This window comes from Nilaparvata lugens, chromosome 3, assembly GCF_014356525.2.
Source record: "Nilaparvata lugens isolate BPH chromosome 3, ASM1435652v1, whole genome shotgun sequence".
Classification (NCBI taxonomy): domain Eukaryota; kingdom Metazoa; phylum Arthropoda; class Insecta; order Hemiptera; family Delphacidae; genus Nilaparvata; species Nilaparvata lugens.
In genome coordinates, this window is record NC_052506.1 from 47,810,876 (window position 1) to 47,832,648 (window position 21,773).

Sequence of the window (21,773 nt, forward strand, 5' to 3'; positions counted from 1 at the left end):
GTGCAATGAAATATTCTGTTATGTTAATATACAGTTTTTCTTTCTTATTATTATATATATTGTTTTTTCATTATTGATTGGACAGCCATTCCATTCTTTCATTTTTGTTCATCTGTTATACTAACTTTCCTTTACTTTTGCTATTCTGTTAATTTTGATGTTTATTTTGATAGGGGCTGTTTGTATTTTGAAATAGATACTGTATGATATAGGCATTTTATTCTTACTTCTACTTCTATTGCCAACATATCATTTCATTTTCTTTTTTGCAGATTCTGTAATTATTGTTTGTGCTTTCTTTTCGAGAATAAAGTTATTATTATTATCCTGTTTGAGGTTTTACTTGAGCACTCTTCCCCTGGGCTCCGACCCCCAAAGGAGAGTGACAAGCGATTTTTCCAGAGTGACTGCTCCACATGTCCATATGGTAAACAATCATACTGGGTCCGTTACCATTAAATCGTTTGCCCTGAGTAGACGTAATGAACCAAGGATGACAGCCTTCTGCATTTGACCTGCGAGTGCAGTGGCAGCTCTCTCACATGCTGGAATGGTTTTAAGGTTGACCAAAAACGAGGGTCTCATGCCACCCAAAACTACTATAATCAACACCACCATTCTTATGGAATAGCCTGGGTTAAACCTGCGCAGCTCTATTAATAGGTCTTGATATGTTGCCTGTTTTTCCTCTTCCTTGCTGACAATGTTGCCTCCAGCTGGTGCTGAGAACTCGATCACATACATTGTCTTTGCCACTATGTCAAGGAGGACAACATCAGGCTTTGTGGCTCTTAAAAGCCTGGTGGTGGAGAATGAGTAATTCCAATACACTTGGCACCTTTCATTCCCCACAACAGACTCAATCTCCCCTGGGGCATAAGGCAGCACTGGTGTTTTGTCGATACCATATGAGTGTCTAAGATGGTAATAGAGCACTTGCAGAGCAGCATTATGTCTATGGATGTAGCCGACAGCTGCATGAACAGAGCACGATGATAAGATGTGCATGATCGTTTCTGGTGCTCTATGACACACCCTGCAACTGATATCTGGGACATCCATGTGCATTACTCTGCTACGGTATGACAAGGTGTTGATTACACCATCTTGACATGCCAGTATGAAACCCTCAGTCTCAGATTTCAGGGCTGCTGACTTCATAAAAGCAAAAGTCAGCGTTTTGGACAAGCCCTGTTCCTCAATATGCCTATAGAAGACACCATGCAAGGACTTGTCCTTATGCTGCCGCAAAAGAAGTCTAGACTCAGCAGTCTTTACTCTAGCCCTTAGTTGATTAGGCTGAAGCCCTTCCTTCCACTCAGTGTTGAAATCGAGACCAAGGGCATCTGTGGCATGCTGTGCTGGCCTTATATAGGAATGCCCCCACCCCTGCAACTTCATGATCATGGATCAATTGCATCAGGGGGTCAGAGCATCTTTTTATGCTGTAGGAAAACTGTATGGCCACCCTGTTGTGCAGATTCTCCAGACCAAGCAAACCTCTGCCTCCCTCATGTCTTGGCAGGTGTATTCTGTCAACAGAAGAGCGGGGATGCAGACTCCTCTCCATGTGCATCCTTTTTCGAGTCTCCCTGTCCTGTTCCTGGAGCTCGTTTCTGTTCCACTTGACCACTCCAAATGAGTAGAAGAGGACTGGCACAGCGAGCATGTTTGTGGCTTTAACATGTTTTTGACTTTTATTATTATTTCATGTATATGGGACAAAAAGAACATAGAAGCAAGTCTATTTCGATTCTATGTTGATAAAAGTTTGAGCAACCTTCACGATGTTATCAATTATTAGAGTGAAAATAACATCAACCTAATTAACAAAGGTTGAATAAATTGAGTGCTGACTCAGAAAGCTTTGTGCGAAATAATTTACCAGAATACAAAATTACAACAATGAAACAAGTGAGCGTTCCACGAATGCCAAATATTCCGTACGATGCTTCTATTCAAGCTTTATTCTACAACAGAAATATTCCAGTTATGCTGATTCAGCTCATAGCTGAATGTTTTCACTGTCACCTTGTGTGCCAAATTTCAATTAAACAGACTGAAACGCTTGCCAAGGTGGTCGGAGAAATACACAGGGAATGTCGGCGAGCATCAAATCAAGCTGCAAGCGCTAGCGGAATTATTGTGTGTAGTGTGTGAAAGCCGTTAGCCGATTATTTACTCAGTTCAACCAAAAACCTGACCTCTTTCCATGTCCGTTAGTAACCAAATAACGTTGCATCTCCTCTACTGTTGAATTTACCTTGTTTGCCCGTGCAAACAAAATATAGATATTCAAATGTACACCTACGGCGCTCGATGCAATCCTGTGTAAATTGTGTTTTCATATTCTCCAACTCATGTGCATACGAATGTTCACTGTAGAATATTCCACATACAAAATGCAACAGAGAAATCTACAAGCATTCGAAAGAACATGATTTGAATGGAGAAATGGTACTCTTTGAAATCTAGGAGGGAACATGAGTTTTCTTCTGATTTGTCTATCCATATTGTTTTTCTTTGAGCTTTTCCAAGTTGCATTATTATCATGGAGTTGTTTTTCTGTTGAGGTTGATTATGCACACTTCTGCAGGCTATGTTTCACCTGATCCATCAGTAGACTTCATTTTCTGCTATTGGTGAATATAGTAGATTCATATACTGAACATGAACTTAGCTCTGTTACAACAGACATAAATGAAGCAAACATCGGGTGGTGATATTCTTCTGTTATTCTGAATTATCGAGATACAAGCTCATATTTTTTAATTGTAGAATCATCGATAAATACACTATGTTTTATAAGGTTAATACATCTTTATTCTTACGCAATGCTCAATCTGACATGAAAGAATATTTCAAGTTAATACCGACAAATGGGGATAAATTGGACTATTCGAGATATGAATTAATTGACGGCTATTGTACGACATAAAATGTTTCCAGTGATTTTTCTCATGTTGACTCTTCATGGAGGATGATATCTATTCATTCTGCCTTCAATGATAAAAACATAATGTTAAGAAAATTAAGTGCTCCAGTGTAGCCGATACAATCTTAATTGAAACATGTTGATTTTAAATTATTTTCAAACTTAATTTTCATGTTACGGAACAAATCAAATCCATGAATCATTGAATTTCATATTGAAAACCGAGGAAACGATTAGAAATGCATGCTAGGGTGACCAAACTCCACTTTTTGAACATTAAAGATTTTCTTATCAAATGGAAGCTCTATTGACTGCGATTTTGCTGGACCAGTTTTGTAGAATAAGGAAGTGTCATTTTGATGAGCAATCACACCGTTCAATACATTCCCAATCAGACAAATAACGCTCTGAGCCCCGTACAGTGATGAATGAATAATTTTGTGCAATCAGGTTGTGTCTGGAATATGTATGCATCAGTGACATGAGTTCCATTAGATTCATCGTTGTAGCTTCAGGTCGTATCTCAATGGAAGTATTCCATTATTGAAAAATTGCACACCAAATAATTATCGTGTTCTCGATAAAGTCGCTAAATAGTCCTCGTCGTCACCAGTAGACAGATTTACGTATATTCAGCAGTTTCAGGTCACCAAGCACAATTTCTCAACTATTTTGTTAATTATCGTATTCATGAACTTCATGAATCTCTGAGTTTGATGGTCACTAAACAATTTTACATGAAAGAACAAAAGTGAAGGGTTTCATTGTCTTCCGCTTTTTTTTGTGGGGGAATACTGTACATAAATTGTAGGATAACTAAACTCTTCACTTTTTATTGGAGAAACAAGTCTTGTGAATGAAATGTATAATTATATCAATATAATGCTACGTCTTCGATCTTCTGTGAGAAATTTAGTAACGCAATATTGGAGTGTATACACTTTTTCTCCATCAACAAGAGGACGTTATGAAGCGACGCACTGTGAAAGTGACGTCAGTTCTATGAAATCTCTTTCTTATCAAGTTCAATGACAGAGTCAAAGAACCACTTCAATTGTGTTCTATTTCAAAAACAGAGAATAATTTCGTTTCTCTGAATTCTTGTTAATAGCATTTGATTTGATGGTGGCAAAGCTTTAAAGACTACGAACGGTGAATTTTAGTCAATGTTTCCCGAGCTAATTGATGGAAAATCTATTTTAGTAAGTGGAAATTCACTTGAGTAGGCCTACAAATTTCCCCAATTGGTTTTGAAATACACCTCATTGAGAGAAATACCATACAAAATAATCAACATTCTTCCCGGAAAAGTCCACCTCATCTTCCGAAATCAGTCAATGTTAACTATTTTCCGGGAAAAGTTCACCAAATAAATAATTAATTGCCTCTTCAATCTCATATTCATACTGAAATTTCCACTGGGTCCACTGGAATCATTCACTGTTAAGAGTAATTTTTTAGATCAATACATTAATGAACAGTGAAAAATATGGTTTTTTGGTTATTCTTGGAAAATTGGGGTGATATTGACGTTGCTATTGTGAAACTCTTTCAGAAATGACTATTGCGTTATATATGCGATAATTGATCGATCAAAGTGCATGATCAAGAATAGTTGCAACTATTACATCCACAATCTACAACTTTTCCATGTAAAAATGTTTGGTTCATTAACATTTATGACAAATGGTGAGAGTTGGTTACTAATGGAACTACCATTATTATTTATTTTTCATCGATGAATTTCATTCTAGATCTGATTATTTCACATGGGTCAATGTTTTTCAAATGAGATTGAGGAAATATATGCAGGGCTCAACATTATTGAAAATTCATTCACAACTGGAATTTTATAATGTTACAAGTGACTAGTAACATGTTATTCTACTCGTTTGAAAGAAACCCGATGTTGAGTGTTATCATTACAAACAGTGAGGTTATTGAGAAACTTGACAATACAATCAGAAATGCTATACAGTACTTTGTAGTTGAAAGGTCTAATCTGATTATTTGAGTTGATTGAATATCGTTTGAGTTCCAATTGTTGAAAATTCTTACATCACATTTTAAGATAATCAACAAAATATTCATTATGCGTTCATTATACGTAAATTATAATTTACCAATTATATGGATGATTGGTATTCGATAATGATTTTTAACGTCTGGATTCCCGAAGTTCTCGTGTATTTGAATTCTTTTAGAAAACTATGAATTGAATCATTTAGAAGAGCTCTATCATTATGGGTGAGTTAATATTGATTCAACCACAAGCAAACTTACAAGAAAATGGTTGATTTTTGAACATGTTGATGATATTGAGATCATCAATTATTCAAAGAGCACTGTACATTTCCAAGGATATTTGTCAAGAAATTGAGTGTATCTTAGGATCAAGTCAACGTATACACACATAACTCATTGTCTCCCCCGAACGATCTATTCTAGCATAGTGATTTCCGTGTTTTATGTGGTAGTGAAGGAGGAAACTGAATCATAATTGCTTTAGTGAGAGAGAATGAGAAAGAAAAGAGAAAATAAAGATGATTATTGAATGATCGTGAGAGGAAACAAGTGATATGGGGTGGTTAAGGAATGGAGTTTCAAAATGTTCAGTATTAAGAAAATAATTATATAGGGGCGCGCTCGCAACAGTAACAACACTCCGCACAAGCTCCTAGTCGCATCTTCGATCGTAAATCACTAAGCTACGACAATATTAAACTCGGCCTTCCATTGCCTCTCTGTCTCCATGACACCAGGCCCTACGATACGAATAGATTGCCAAATTAATTATCTTGTAGTGCCTTTTATCAACTACCATGTTTTACTGGATAATTCGCGTTGTACAGAGGTAGGTAGGGCCTACCGAACAGTATTCTCTTCTCTCACATCATTCAACATTGTGTGATAATATTATTACTATGAGTTCATTCGAATTATTCATTCATTTATTGAGACTACAGGTAACCCCGTTTCGTCTCCTTTACAAAACAACATACAATTGAATATAATAAAAAATAAAAAAAAATATTAATATATATATTACTATTGCACCAAATATGCTACCCTACCGTGGGTGAATGACCTCTCCGAAATTCAGCTTCAGGGTGGTCATTAATTTAGAAGCTCTCTCCTTGATTTTGAATGGTAATAAGTCACAGTATTGCAGTATTGAGTGTTTCCAGGTAGTAAGAACAAAGATGAGGATCGAAAAGGACAGGCCCATTGTCCGAACTTGTTGCATGCTTGATTGAATAATAATTGTGAATGCGTAGTTTGAATGGCATGTGGTATATGTTTCTTAGAATGGAGACCAGCACTTTTTATGCATGGCTCTTTCAACCAGGAATTTTAGAAATCTGTCATGTGATAATTAAGGATTTCGACGACTAAGTAGCAAAACTCAAATCTTACAGAGATCGATGACATAAGTCTCAATTGAAATTTCAAAAAGCGTTATGTAATTGAATAAATAATGAAAATCACGGGCAATATAAATAATGATCATTAAAAAGGTAATCAATTAGTAGGCCTAATCTATATAGTATTTTAATACCAGTCATTCATATTATTATTACTCATGAGTATTAGGTAGGCTGTTTTTTTATAGTAAAGGTTAGTGCACTACAGATAATTAGGCTATGTATAAAAATATATGCAATGTTACAATGATTAATTTAGGCCACAATGTCTTAATACTGTACCTTATGTAATTGACTTATTTTACTATGTCACATTTGAATTTGATTTGAAGTATTTATTCTTATTTTGGTATTGTTTGTTTTGTATCTGTTTTGATGTATTTTTCATTGATGTACTTATTCATATTATTGATGTTATAAGAATGTTAATTGAATCTGAGACAGAGTGGAAAATAATTTAATTGTTGTATGTCTTGTTCGTAAATCAGTTCCATAGCTGAGAGTCAGGGAAAATAATTTTTATTGAAAGAGCTTCATTTCCTATTCAAGTACAAACTCTTGATTATTCATTCCTCCGAAAGAAAACTGTTTGGAAGTAGAGTCCCCAATATTGTACAATACTGGAAAGATGAATATTGGCAAATAGTGGTGGTAGTCACAGATCCCTTACTAAGAGGAACCCCACATATGAGCGACAGGTAGACACAGTAGGCTATTATAAATGGAGGATCGAGAGAACGTCCCAACCTAGTCTTAAAGAATCAGTGATTGAGATGAAGCCATAACATTCAACCAGAACCTCCTAAATATATTAGTTTCGACTCGATCGGCTTTTGTCTGTTTGATTCTTTGTTTGTTTGTACCGCAGTTACAGTCGCAGTTATTGTCCGATTTGGATGAAATTTGGTATGCAAGTTCATTGAAAGAAGGCGCAGAAACTTATGTGTAACGATTCTTGGTAAGACCACCGATTTTTTTGTAATATGTAAAAAACCGTAGACTAACCTCAAAAGTTACTTTTTCGTATCTTTGAAGATACAGTAATTCATGTTCTTACTTTTTCGCTTTCAGTATTAACAACTCACGGTAGTGTATAGAGCTGGAGCATTGAATCTCACACTGTGGGACACCTTTAAAATCTCATTTCAACCAGATTTTTTTGCAAATGATACTATGTTTTATCTTATTCTAATAATATGAATCATTATAAAATGAATTATTATGATAATATTGGAATTATTATGATTATGTTTTATTGTTAAATTGATTTATCAAATTAATTGGATAAATTATTGATACAAAACTCTTTATTGTATTGGTATCCAATACTGCTGTTGTAGAAAAAAATGTCTATGTGATTCAAGCGATAAAGTCGAGTTTTACGCTCTCAATACATAAATAACTATTATTGTCTATGTTAGAGATATGTCAACTGTTTTAGTTGTGGACTATTTTCACCATCATAAAAATTAATCAACTAATAAATCAACAACTATTTTAGTTGTAGACAATATTTAACATCATGAGCATTTCTTCAATCTCCAAATTCTTTTATTCATAACTATCAGTTATTATTTCAGTTATTTTTTAACTGAATTTCCAGTTTATCAGGTACAATAATAATTATTGTATTGTATGCACTTTTTTTACATTTTTGTGTCGCTCTAAAGTGACATTTTCTTTGTTTTCCTTTTGGTATGAGATCGGAAACTGATTTGTGAGCATTAACATTCTGCATAGGCATAACAAGCCATAACATTTAGTCAGGTCCTGATTGAATTCTCTTTTCATGAAAAGCATCATTAGCAACCTCCTATCATTGTCACCAACAAACCCATCTTATTTAGAATCATTTTCCGTCTCACCATCGTCTGTGAGACGATTCATTGTCTAATTTGCCTACTGCACATTCCATTTTTCCGTCAGTTGACCGATTTCTTATAATTAATTATCAGAAACGTTGTAAAATATATTAATATTGTAAATATGGAGAAGATATAAAAGTACCTCCTTGATAAGTCCGGTGTCTCTGGAAACAGTGTCTCTAGCATTTTTAATGGAGAAAATAATAGAAGACATGGCTAAATCTTCACAATATACTGTATTTACTGTACTGGCCATTCTCATTAGATTGAAAGTTGTATTCTTGAGCGAGGTCTACTGTTCACAGGACTACCAGTAATAATAATAATGATAATAATAATAATAATAATAATGAATCTAATATTCTCATAATAATTTATTTTATAATGATTTATATTATTAGAATGAGATAGAACAAAGTATCGTTTGCAAAAAAATCTGGTCGAAATGAGATTCGAACATGGGTGCCACAGTTCGAGATCCAACACTACCGTGAGTTGTTGATACTGAAGGCGAAAAAGTAGGAACATGAATTGCTGTATGTCTTGTTCGTAAATCAGTTCCATAGCTGAGAGTCAGGGAAAATAATTTTTATTGAAAGAGCTTCATTTCCTATTCAAGTACAAACTCTTGATTATTCATTCCTCCGAAAGAAAACTGTTTGGAAGTAGAGTCCCCAATATTGTACAATACTGGAAAGATGAATATTGGCAAATAGTGGTGGTAGTCACAGATCCCTTACTAAGAGGAACCCCACATATGAGCGACAGGTAGACACAGTAGGCTATTATAAATGGAGGATCGAGAGAACGTCCCAACCTAGTCTTAAAGAATCAGTGATTGAGATGAAGCCATAACATTCAACCAGAACCTCCTAAATATATTAGTTTCGACTCGATCGGCTTTTGTCTGTTTGATTCTTTGTTTGTTTGTACCGCAGTTACAGTCGCAGTTATTGTCCGATTTGGATGAAATTTGGTATGCAAGTTCATTGAAAGAAGGCGCAAAAACTTATGTGTAACGATTTTTGGTAAGACCACCGATTTTTTTGTAATATTTAAAAAACCGTAGACTAACCTCAAAAGTTACTTTTTCGTATCTTTGAAGATACAGCAATTCATGTTCTTACTTTTTCGCTTTCAGTATTAACAACTCACGGTAGTGTATAGAGCTGGAGCATTGAATCTCACACTGTGGGACACCTTTAAAATCTCATTTCAACCAGATTTTTTTGCAAATGATACTATGTTTTATCTTATTCTAATAATATGAATCATTATAAAATGAATTATTATGATAATATTGGAATTATTATGATTATGTTTTATTGTTAATTGATTTATCAAATTAATTGGATAAATTATTGATACAAAACTCTTTATTGTATTGGTATCCAATACTGCAGTTGTAGAAAAAAATGTCTATGTGATTCAAGCGATAAAGTCGAGTTTTACGCTCTCAATACATAAATAACTATTATTGTCTATGTTAGAGATATGTCAACTGTTTTAGTTGTGGACTATTTTCACCATCATAAAAATTAATCAACTAATAAATCAACAACTATTTTAGTTGTAGACAATATTTAACATCATGAGCATTTCTTCAATCTCCAACTTCTTTTATTCATAACTATCAGTTATTATTTCAGTTATTTTTTAACTGAATTTCCAGTTTATCAGGTACAATAATAATTATTGTATTGTATGCACTTTTTTTACATTTTTGTGTCGCTCTAAAGTGACATTTTCTTTGTTTTCCTTTTGGTATGAGATCGGAAACTGATTTGTGAGCATTAACATTCTGCATAGGCATAACAAGCCATAACATTTAGTCAGGTCCTGATTGAATTCTCTTTTCATGAAAAGCATCATTAGCAACCTCCTATCATTGTCACCAACAAACCCATCTTATTTAGAATCATTTTCCGTCTCACCATCGTCTGTGAGACGATTCATTGTCTAATTTGCCTACTGCACATTCCATTTTTCCGTCAGTTGACCGATTTCTTATAATTAATTATCAGAAAAGTTGTAAAATATATTAATATTGTAAATATGGAGAAGATATAAAAGTACCTCCTTGATAAGTCCGGTGTCTCTGGAAACAGTGTCTCTAGCATTTTTAATGGAGAAAATAATAGAAGACATGGCTAAATCTTCACAATATACTGTATTTACTGTACTGGCCATTCTCATTAGATTGAAAGTTGTATTCTTGAGCGAGGTCTACTGTTCACAGGACTACCAGTAATAATAATAATGATAATAATAATAATATAATAATAATAATGAATCTAATATTCTCATAATAATTTATTTTATAATGATTTATATTATTAGAATGAGATAGAACAAAGTATTTTTTGCAAAAAAAATCTGGTCGAAATGAGATTCGAACATGGGTGCCACAGTTCGAGATCCAACACTACCGGATGGAGTTGGTCTGCGATTTTTTTAATTACAAAAAACCAGAGGTCTTATCAAAAATCGTTACACATACGTTTCTGCGCCTTGTGTCAAAGAACTTGCAAACCAAATTTCATCCAAATCGGACAATAACTTCGACTGTAACTGCGGTACAAACAAACAAACAAACAGACAAAAGCCGATCGAGTCGAAATTAAGACCTCAGCTTCGCTTCGGTCTATTATCAACTATCATTTTCCTAGTCAAAAAGGACTTGGTGGCGCCCATATTATTGGCAGATTATCCATTGAATTTAATTAATTACTTATTGTATGATTATTATGAATCTCAAGTAACATTACTCAAAGAGCTAGAAGGCAAGTAGTTCACTATAAAGAATAATATTTATATGCAAAAATACAAATTTAAGAAGTCTTACAATCGCAAAACAAGTACCTTATTGAGAAAAGAAATATGATATTTACAGAATATTAAAGAAAAATTATACAATTTTTTTTTTAAATCATGACCAAAAAATGTTAGAGGATTCAATCTATAATCAGTGATAAAAAGTTCAGTGAACAAGTAACTTGTTATCAAAACACAGTAAAAGACGATAGAATAATAATATTACCATTAACACAGATAACTCAATACAGATTGTTCAACACCTTATGAAACATTTCATGAGAAAACAAGAAGATATCTAGGTGCTGAGAGAAGCGATTGAAAGGTGCTACGATTCTATTTATTGATGAATTGTAGTGATTCAAGTTGTGGATCGGGACACAAGCAAACAAAAAGTGTAACGACCAGCTATCATTGACATGTATTATATTGAAATTAGAAAGCAAATATGGAGAGTCTATTTTAATATTGAATAACCTTTTCAATAAATCGAATAAACTGAATTAGAAATTGTTCAGCTACAAAAATCGCATCCAACATCATTTTGTATGTGAGTTTGTGTGCAGACACAGGTGCGGAATATCAGTTTTTATTGTTTCTCACATGCCTTGTAGCAATGCCTTAAACATTGTACAGGTACCTCACAACTCGTCATGATAGATGTGCCTATCTGATGCATAAGTGGGGGAAGGCTGACTCCCCTTTCTGTGAGTGTGGAGCAGTCCAGACTGTGAGACACATCGTGGAGGAGTGCCCCAGATCAGCATACACGGGTGCACAGGAAGATTTCCTGGTGGCTAAACCAGCATCAATAGCCTACTTAAGGCTGTGCAAAAGCTGAAGATAAACTTTCTACTCGTAATATTTTTCAAAGTTTTTGGATTTGTATATCATCAAGCTATCAAAATGAGGAAGTTTTCTCAGGAAAAATTTTTTTCAGATCATTACTTTTTGAGATATTAGCGCCTAAAGTTTAAATTTTTGGGACAAAACATTTCAAATTCGGCAAGAGATAAATCCATGAGATCTATAGGATAGATTCTTCATGGTATTGTTGATCCAGTAAAACAAATTTTTTCTGAAAATATCAATTTTTAAGATAGTTATTCAATTTACTAAAAATAACAGAAAATAACTTTTAGTTGAGTTATTTTTGGTAAATTGAATAACTATTTCAAAAATTGATATTTTTAGAGAATTTTTGTTTCACTAGATCAACAATACCATGAAGAATCCATCCTTCAAATCTCATGGATTTATATCTTACCGAATTTGAAATGTTCTGTCCCAAAAATTCAAACTTCAGGCGCCCATATCTCAAAAAGTAAAGATCGGAAAAAAATATTTTCCTGAGAAAACTTTTTCATTTTGATAGCTTGATGACATACAAATCGAAAAACTTTGAAAAATATCACGAATAAAAAGTTTATTTTTAGCCTTTGCACAGCCATGAATACCCTGGAAGCATGCCTCTAATTTCCAGGTCAAAAGTGACTAAGATATTTTTATTCGTTTTATCTATGAATTTTCTATTGTTCTCTTTTTCGAATTTTGTGATTATAAATGTGTTGTGTATGCTGTCATACGCTAAATACATAAACAGCTTGATAAAATCTCCGCTTGAAAAGGTTTTGTACTCTAACTTGGATTATTTCTTTATCAGAAACCATCAACTTTCGTTGGAAATTAACGTTGGAGATTCAATAATTATAGTAAATTAAAAGCCCCTCATTGGTCACCCTTCACAATCCGGAGTAGAAGTTTATTTGTCGATGATAAATTTCCAGCCGTTGCGGTGTTCAGCTCGTGTGCAACTTTCTGATCGATGCTATTGGGAAAGCGCAAACTTCGGCAAAAGTCAATAAGGGAAATTTGTCGCTTTGCGTGTTAGACACAGAGCGCTCTCTCTCTCTCTCTATTTTTGTTGGCTGAAGGAAAATTTCTATTGTTAGTTAATGCCAGGAGGAAACGCTGGTGAGCATTAAAAATCGATCGCACGCGCTATCGAAGAACAACCTTTTACAAGTTCATAAATCATGTGAGGGCGGGCTTTGCGATGAAAAGCGTTCGTCCGGCAGGGAGCAGAGCAGAGCAGAGGCCTATTCAGGTGAGAGCAGCCGGGCCAGCGGCCCTTTGTCCAACAACTTGCCTTTTCAAACGAGATGATCATCACACGAGGCCAACACCACACAATGATGACTTAGGATGGTACTCACACTCCAATCCAAGAGCCTGACTGCCATACAAACTCCCTCAATGGGAACACCTTCTATTATGCTCACCACGCATACTTGCACTTTGTTTTTGTGCTATCTCACGTGTTAATCTTGTTTTTGGTAAAAACTACATCCCACACCACTATCTCTAGACCACAAACGTAAATCGAGGTCAACAAATAGATTGAAATGAGATAGATTGGAATCAGTGTGAATGTGGTGTGAAGATTCTTGAAGGAGCTGTGATGATAGACTCATCATAGCCGAGTATATCATGATAAAGGCTGGAAGGATACGTTCAAAGCCAACGCTTATGTGGATATTTTGAAAAGAGCTGCATGGATTTACCTATCAATGCTGTATCAACAATTATTATAATGGAAGTATAATTCAAAGAATTGGAAGTTTCTATCTCTTATTCAACGTAGTCACTTAGATTATTCACTCTGAAGAGCAAACATCGTTTTTCAATGTGATGTGAATTTCTTGAGAGAGAATTGGTTTATGTGACTACTGACTCAAGATCTTTGGATTTCTATTGTTATCTATTCCTACAGTTGCTTTGACGATAATGGCGGGGGGAGCGAGACAATTTTGAATCAGAGGTTAAAATATTGAAATCGTCGCCATCGCCGTCATGCAAATTGCAGTTCGCAAAGCTTAAGGCTTCAAACATTTATATGCCGTAGTCTTAAAACTTTTATTGAAGTAGTCTGCATGGTGAAATTCAGAGATTTCTAATGAAGAATAATTACCTATTAAAAAACTCTAATAAGGATGTTAAGAAGTTTTAAAAGTATATTTTAAACTTCAATTTCAAGAACTTTCAAAAATTGTTAATGTCCTTTTTGAAAAATGTTTGAAAAAGTGAAGAATTCAAAATGAGTTTAATTGTATCACAAAACTTACAGAATATCCATGAAGAAATTTAAAACTTACTTTTCTTGACATTTTTTCTCGATCCTCCCGCTAAGCTCATCAATGTTTACTCGAACAGGCAAGCATGCAAGCAATTTGATCAGAGCCTGGTCTTTGAAGCATGTAATCAGCACAGTCAGCAGTCACTTTGTGGTCCCCTTCAGCACCAAGAAATTTAATTATAACGCATTGCGCAGAGGAGGAGTAAAACTTCTGCTCCGGCATCGTTGTATTAAGTTATTGCTGAACTGCTTCCAGACTCAGCTCTCAACCATCCCACCGTCCGTATGGCACTTTGCAAATTCTAGAATGCATATTCGCATTCCCCAAATTAAACTACCACTTGAATAGATGTCGAAAATTACTACATTGATTCGAAAAAAAACAAGGAGTATTTATATAAATATAGTTTGAAATGTAAAAGTTTTAAACGATCAGTAATCTTAAGGTGCGTACAGACCTTGAAGGTCTAATTATGAAAATTATCTCAATATTAAAACTTATAAAATTTTCTATCATGGCTTATTGAAAGACTGTTCATGATCAGTTGCCTTATTAACTTCAATATTGCGAATTCGACGGAAATGTAGCAGCTAATCATCATAACTAAAGCCTGGTTTTCACCAGTAGAGTTAGAGGTAGAGTAACTGGCATAATACCTCTATGCCAGTTACTCTACCTCTAACTCTACTAGTGAAAACCAGGCTTTAGTTATGATGATTAGCTGCTACATTTCCGTCGAATTCGCAATATTGAAGTTGATAAGGCAACTGATCATGAACAGTCTTTCAATAAGCCATGATAGAAAGTTTTATAAGTTTTAATATAGAGATAATTTTCATAATCAGACCTTCAAGGTCTGTACGCACCTTAAGATTACTGATCGTTTAAAACTTTTACATAACTTTTACCTGTAACTGGGCACCCGCCTTCGGGTTTGGCAGGACCCTCAATTGTTTGTATTGTGAATAAAAATTTTGATTGATTTGAGCTAACTCTACTCTACTTACTTGGTCGAGTAACTGTTTTCACTACAATTGAGAATAGTAGGTAAAGTGTGTTGTCTAGTGAACGTAGCTAACCTTTAAATGTAAATACGGAACATTCATTATCGCCGTTCAGCCACAAGAGTTAAACAAAAAGCATTGATATATGTAGCTGATCTTTTGCTTGCAGAGATAACTACGGCTATTGATTTGTTTAAATTATCTTTAAATTCCATCTCCATTATCGAATTATTTCTAAGGAATTAATAGAATGATTTTATACTATAACTATTATGAATTGAGACATATATCAATTTTGGAAATAAAATCATTATTATTATTATTATTATTATTAAGAAGAAAATAAAATAAGACTCTACTCTACTAGCTCGAGACTATGTGTAACGCTAGTTCGCCTCCATGGTGCACATTGGGTAACGCTAAATGAACTAGCAAATAATAGCGGACAGACAAACTTATGTTCTCCTGACCGAGAACAACACAACATCTCAAAGAATTTGGATGTGTACAGTGTATATCTAGACATTTGAGACTCATGAGCTACTGTATATATTTGTTGAGTATCTGCCATACGCTAAATAAATAAACCACGCAACTGTAAATTTTCACTCGAAGTTCGAATTCTTGCTTTATTTCTAAAGTAAAGGTATTGTTTCATATTTCATGTTTGATACTGATCTGATAATTTATTCAAAAAGCATAACAGTTATAAATAAAAATCGAGCCTCAAATTTTGACATTCAATAACTTTTCAATGTGTGCATCGAAGTTGATTATTTTTTTTAGTTATGTTCATTGACCGAGCGATGTGAGGTCTAAGATTCAAGTCGACGGTTTGGCATTTCTCTTAACGGTGGGTGTGATTGGGGATCCAAATTGTCCAAAAATAGGTTATGTTTACACTTCATGATTTTTGTCCAATTTTGAGTTCAAAATATATATAAACTAGGAATTTAGAAAACCAAATTGAATAGGAATACTTCACTGAATCATCACTGATAACTGAAAATTACTGTATTAATAATCAGAAGTTTTTAAACTTGTTAAAAAAAATCTGGTGTGGTACACTCACACAACTTTCCTTGCTTGAACTGTAAGCCTCATTCTTAAACGAGAATAATTAAGGGGGATAATATAATGACGATTGGCGGCAACATATTTGAAACTACGATCAGACTACTGTATAAGTGTATATATAATTGTTTTCAGAGTACTTTTTCCTTTGTGTAAATTGTGAAATTCGATGATTTATTAAAAGTCGTCAAAACAGCTGTTCTACAGATGAAATATCTCGACTATGTGTTCTTTTCATAAACTGCTCTACCTACCTACCTCAAGCACGAGAAGGACAAAAGACTCATGTCAGTTTACAAAGTCCATTTCTCAAGGATGGGGTGGACCCCGTTAGTTTCCCAGGAATTAGACTCATTTTCCCAGAGATGAGACTCATGTCAGTTAATAGGGCTTATGAATAGCCCTACCAGTTAATAGGGCTACCCATGGTATAAATGTGAAGAAAATCGTTAGAGACGTTTTTGAGAAAACCGTGAAAAACATGGTTTTTTAGTAATTATCCGCCATCTTGAATTAAATTTTATTGAATTTCTTATTGTCGGGTACTTATGGTATGAGGACCCTAAGTTTAAAATTTCAAGTCAATCGGTTAATTAGGAATAGAGTTATCGTGTTCACAGACATACACACATACATACATACACACATACACACACACAGACCATCACCCAAAAATCATTTTTTTGGACTCAGGGGACCTTGAAACGGGGAAAACTAGAAAACTTGAAATTGGGGAACCTTAATTTTTTTTGGAAAGCAATACTTTCCTTACCTATGGTAGTAGGGCATGGAAAGTAATAAAAAATGTATTGTACAATCTCATTTCGTAGAGAAAAGATCCATCTACTGCATGCTTGACCATTCAATATATCATACATCATAATCGTTGATAATTCTGCTTCATCATTCCTATCCTACTAGCATTACTGAATTGAAAAAAAACATAACGATAATTTCTGACGGTGCCATCTCATTTATTGGTCTATTCATTTAGGAAAGGATATAATAGAGTGAAAATCACGATTGTATTCATCAATTGATTATTGTAAATTCTATTGATAGGGAATCGTTTGATATTATCGAGTGAAAATACTGTTCCACTGTATTAAAGAGGATCAGATCAGTTGCTATGAAGGGGGATAAGTTTACAAGGTTCTAATTTGATTTAGGGGAGCGAATTTTGGCGAGACTCAAGTGCGTGTGGGGCGCACCGCACAAGGCACAGATTATGAGAGGAGCAGAGCAGAGCAAAGCGAAGAGGCATATCTGCTTTTGAAGCTGTCCATGGCGTGTGTGATTTATCGAGGGGTCAGCGACAAGTGCTTCTCTAGTACCCCCCCTTCCCACTGTCCTGCATACAAGTTGCTCGCGCTAAGCCCCTCTTTTTGAGAACCCCTTCTGACACCTCCACCCCCCTACTGAAGACTATCTGGACCCTGCTGGAATCTGTCCAGCCGCTGGAAAGGTCGTCCCGGTTCCACTCGTAGCACCAACAGCCAGTTAATTCCGAAATGATGTGTGTGTGTGTGTGTGTGTGCCAAATATATAGTGTCTATATGCAGGTGGCGGTGTATATGTGTTATGTGGTCAGTGTGGCAGTAGCTGAAGCAATTCGCGTTGGTCCACACTGCTTCTCTATTCACCACTGTTCTTTTCGCTGCTGAATGAAGTGCATCTTTTCCACGCCATTACCGTCCAACCACAATCTCTGGATGAAGCTGATCTTTCAACACAATATATACTTTAAGCTCCTCGGCCAAAAGGAAGTCAAATATACTAATGGCAACCCAGATTTGAAATTATGTGGTCCGGAATATACATCGAACATGCTCCCCATGTATGGTTTCGAAGCTAGAAAAGAGTGTTCTTCCACTAGTAAAATATCACAATGCAAGCTTTACATGTTTATCCCATTGAGCATCAACCATCTGTTCTAGAATAACTTCCACAATGAAGGATGGCATTACTATACACCAATGAATAGTATCGTATCAATTCAATCCTGTTGTTACTACAACAGTTATAATCACTACACTACTGGAAATCATATAATGCAGTGGTTCTCAAAGTGTGGGGCGTAATGAATGCTCAGGGGGGGGGGCGCAAAGCTTAGTTGGAAAATGTTTTAAATTTACTTCTAAAATAATTACGATAAGCAATCTTTCTATTTTTAAAATTACATGTGAGTAATTTTTACTCATGTAATATTTATATCAACCGTTTTGTCAAATTCAAATTCTCAATCAATAAGTGCTCCCTCAACATGATATAAAAAGAAAACCTCATTGATCTCCAAGGTGACTCTGCGCTTAAAATGAAGTTTGAAGAATATTCTCTTACATCCTTCTGGATTGGTATGCAAAAGGAACACCCAATTTTGAGGCATTAAAAGATAAAGGCAATGAAGGCATTGAAGATATAGACTCCATTTGCTACAATTTATCCGTGTGAAACTGGGGTTTCTGCTCTAGCTGCCATGAAAAGTGAATACAGACCAAGAATGGATGTGACCCAGGAACTTAAGAGTAGCGTTATCGGAGTCTCAACAAACTCTGTGCGAAAAAACAAGCTCATCCTTCACACTGACGCTCTATGTATTGTTAATTTCTATGAGAAACAAAAATAACAACTATGTATTATAGTAGCTGTAGTACCTGAATACATTATAATTTATTGTTTGTATAGAATTTGTTGTTTTATTATGATTGAAACTATTACAAGATTGGGTTATGTATAGAATGTGCAAAACTCAACTAAATAAATATTGAGTGTAAAATATGTAGGTATATGTACAACATGTATAGTAGTCTATGCCTATACATGTAGTGGGTCCGGCTTACAGCTGAATTATGCAGGGGAGGCTTGAAAAAAAAGTTTGAGAACCAGTGATATAATGTAATGGCTGTTTCTAATAATAACTGGAATAATACATAAATTTCATATAGCTTCAATAATTTCCCTCCTCTATCCTCTCATTTTCTTCTCAATTCTTCACCAGTATAGGTCGAACCTTGTATGTCCAATATTATAGTGCCCAAATTAATGAAACCTTTTCTTGTATCAATTACCTGTAAGGTCATTCCAAGAAATATTTTCTTCGTGATTTCACCCTATTTGGGCCCTCATGATTTGATTGAATCTCTGTAGTGAGCCAAGGAATCTCTGTAGTGATATGAGATTTAAGTTTGAAAGTCATATTTTAGAATTATTCAAGGCAGAATTATATTTACTGCATAATGCTTCCTCATGGCATTCAGCTATTAGAATATTGATCGTTATGATATTATTGTACATCTCGGAATCATTCTTTATATTCTTATTGATTATCAACCCAGTTGAATTTTGGGTCAAGTGAGGAATGGAACAGATACACACATCCTCTCCCCAAATCAAACAAAATTACAAATGAATTGATCACTTGGGTGATTGGAAAACACAATGCCATAGAAGTCAAGATAGCAATCAAATCAAGCGGGCCGATCTGAAAGCCACGAGCATGTGGTTTCACACTGTGAGCTGCGCGTGCTAAATTAATCGAAAAGTGGAATATTATTCTCGAACGCTGTGACAACAGCTTAATGAAACCATACCTACCAATATCTAAACTTTTGCCTGCGTTGATTGATAACATCAGCCATCGTGGAATGCTATTTCCGTTGATTGGACAACTACCATATTGCGCTGTTAGCGTTCCAACTCGTTGTAAATCAAATTTATTCCCTAACAACGTTCTGAACATTCCGATTCCAGTTGTTTGATCGCCTGACTAACTACAAATAGTATGCTCGATTTTGAGGGCTCCAAGAAATGTTTAATATTCGTATTCTCTCTGTGGAGCTTTATTGATAGCTACATAATATAAATAACGAATTCTCTCATAAATAACTTCCTGGCTCATAATTCAGCAATAACTACACTCTCTCTATCTTCCACTTCCAGTATCCTCTTGAAAAAAGTTTGTCTAAGGGAATGGGGATCAGTTAGTTCATCTATGAACTTCTTATATTATAATTCTCCCTATAACAATCAAGATCAATATGTAATGTCAATGTTCATGAATAATACTCCTGGCTATGGAATTGGATTTTAAAAACAGCCCTCTTTTCCACCCTCCTCCATATCATAAAATCGATAATTATTGTCTCAATGATATCTTGTAGGAGATACCTTTTTCAAGTCTAGTTCACAGTGCTATCAAACTTTACTGAAGTTTTAGCAATATTACTTATTTGAATAATTATCATAGAAAGTCATTGAATTCTTTACCTATCCAAGATTATTGTCGTCATTCCTTCACATAATAGTCATGGAACCAGTTGATTCTTTTCGAAGATGAAACATTTTCTTAGAACTGGCTTCAATGGATAAAATTCTTCTGCAGCAATGATTTCGAGAGAAGAAGTCCATCCTCTATTTCTCGCATACGACATGAATAGAAAATTTCCCTCCATAATGTATCATGAGTAAAAAATCGTTCAGTATATTTATTGCTTTCGCTAAACGAAAGCAATAACGTCAATCATCAAGCCATGTTGATGAAATAGATGATGATTGAAAATTATTACCCATCCAATAAATGGGTCAGTAAAATAATGCATAATATTAAACAGGCCCCAGAAGCATAGTCCATGATAGATGATGATGGAAATAATTCATTTAATAAATTGGAAGGTTTTAAAATTTATTGTCGGTCATCAAAAAGCAAAGTTCTGGAAGGTGTGTTGAAGTAGTATGAGCTATGAAATGGGAGGAGGTAGGAGATGTGTGTCACGAATATAGTATGGAAAATATAAAACGGAAGCAGTAGTGGAACGGCTGAGCTGACTCGACAGAAGTGCAGCAGACCTGACAAAGCTGTGAGCTGAGAGTCCAGCGACCATAATGCGGATTGATGGCAAACTCTCACCTGCAATTTTGATGGCCTATCGATTACGAAGCTGTCATATAAGCGAGATACATGCCAACGTGCCGCACATAATATATTGATGGACCCTTGTGCTACTAACGACTGAAGGAGAGGAACAGATTAGCACCCACCACCCTCGCACCTTGCAGGAACAGGAAATTTCACAATCCGTGCAGGAAGCTGCCATAAATTACACGACTACCTGTCAACTACTGTACTCGCGGACCACTGCTTGTCTGCTTGTCATTATCTACAATCTGCACACAGCTCTCATTCGTGTTCCACAATACACAAATAATATTTTCCCATTCATGTTCTTGGAAAAATAAAATTTTGATAGACGAGAATGAGAGCATTGTTGGTATATTTTGCCCTTGCTGAATTGTTGGTTATTTTTACTGAATAGTTTTCATTCGTATAAAAACATATTTTTAGCAAACTCCATTTCATCTTCTGACTTGAAACAAATATTTTAAAAGATATGCTGATATCCAGTTCATGAGTTGAATAACAACAACACACTAACTAATGTGAGAATCACATTTTTCTGAGGGTGTTACCAAATTGCAAAGAGTGGGAATGATAAATTGACCTACATACATTTGCATAGAAC

The 21,773-nt window shown here is 34.9% G+C and overlaps 1 protein-coding gene across 1 annotated transcript in view; it reads right to left on the reverse strand.

Annotated features, from left to right (window-relative positions):
- LOC111057576 (hemicentin-2) overlaps nt 1–21,773 on the reverse strand; it is a 280,587-nt gene that overhangs the window by 257,267 nt on the left and 1,547 nt on the right. The window lies entirely within an intron of this gene.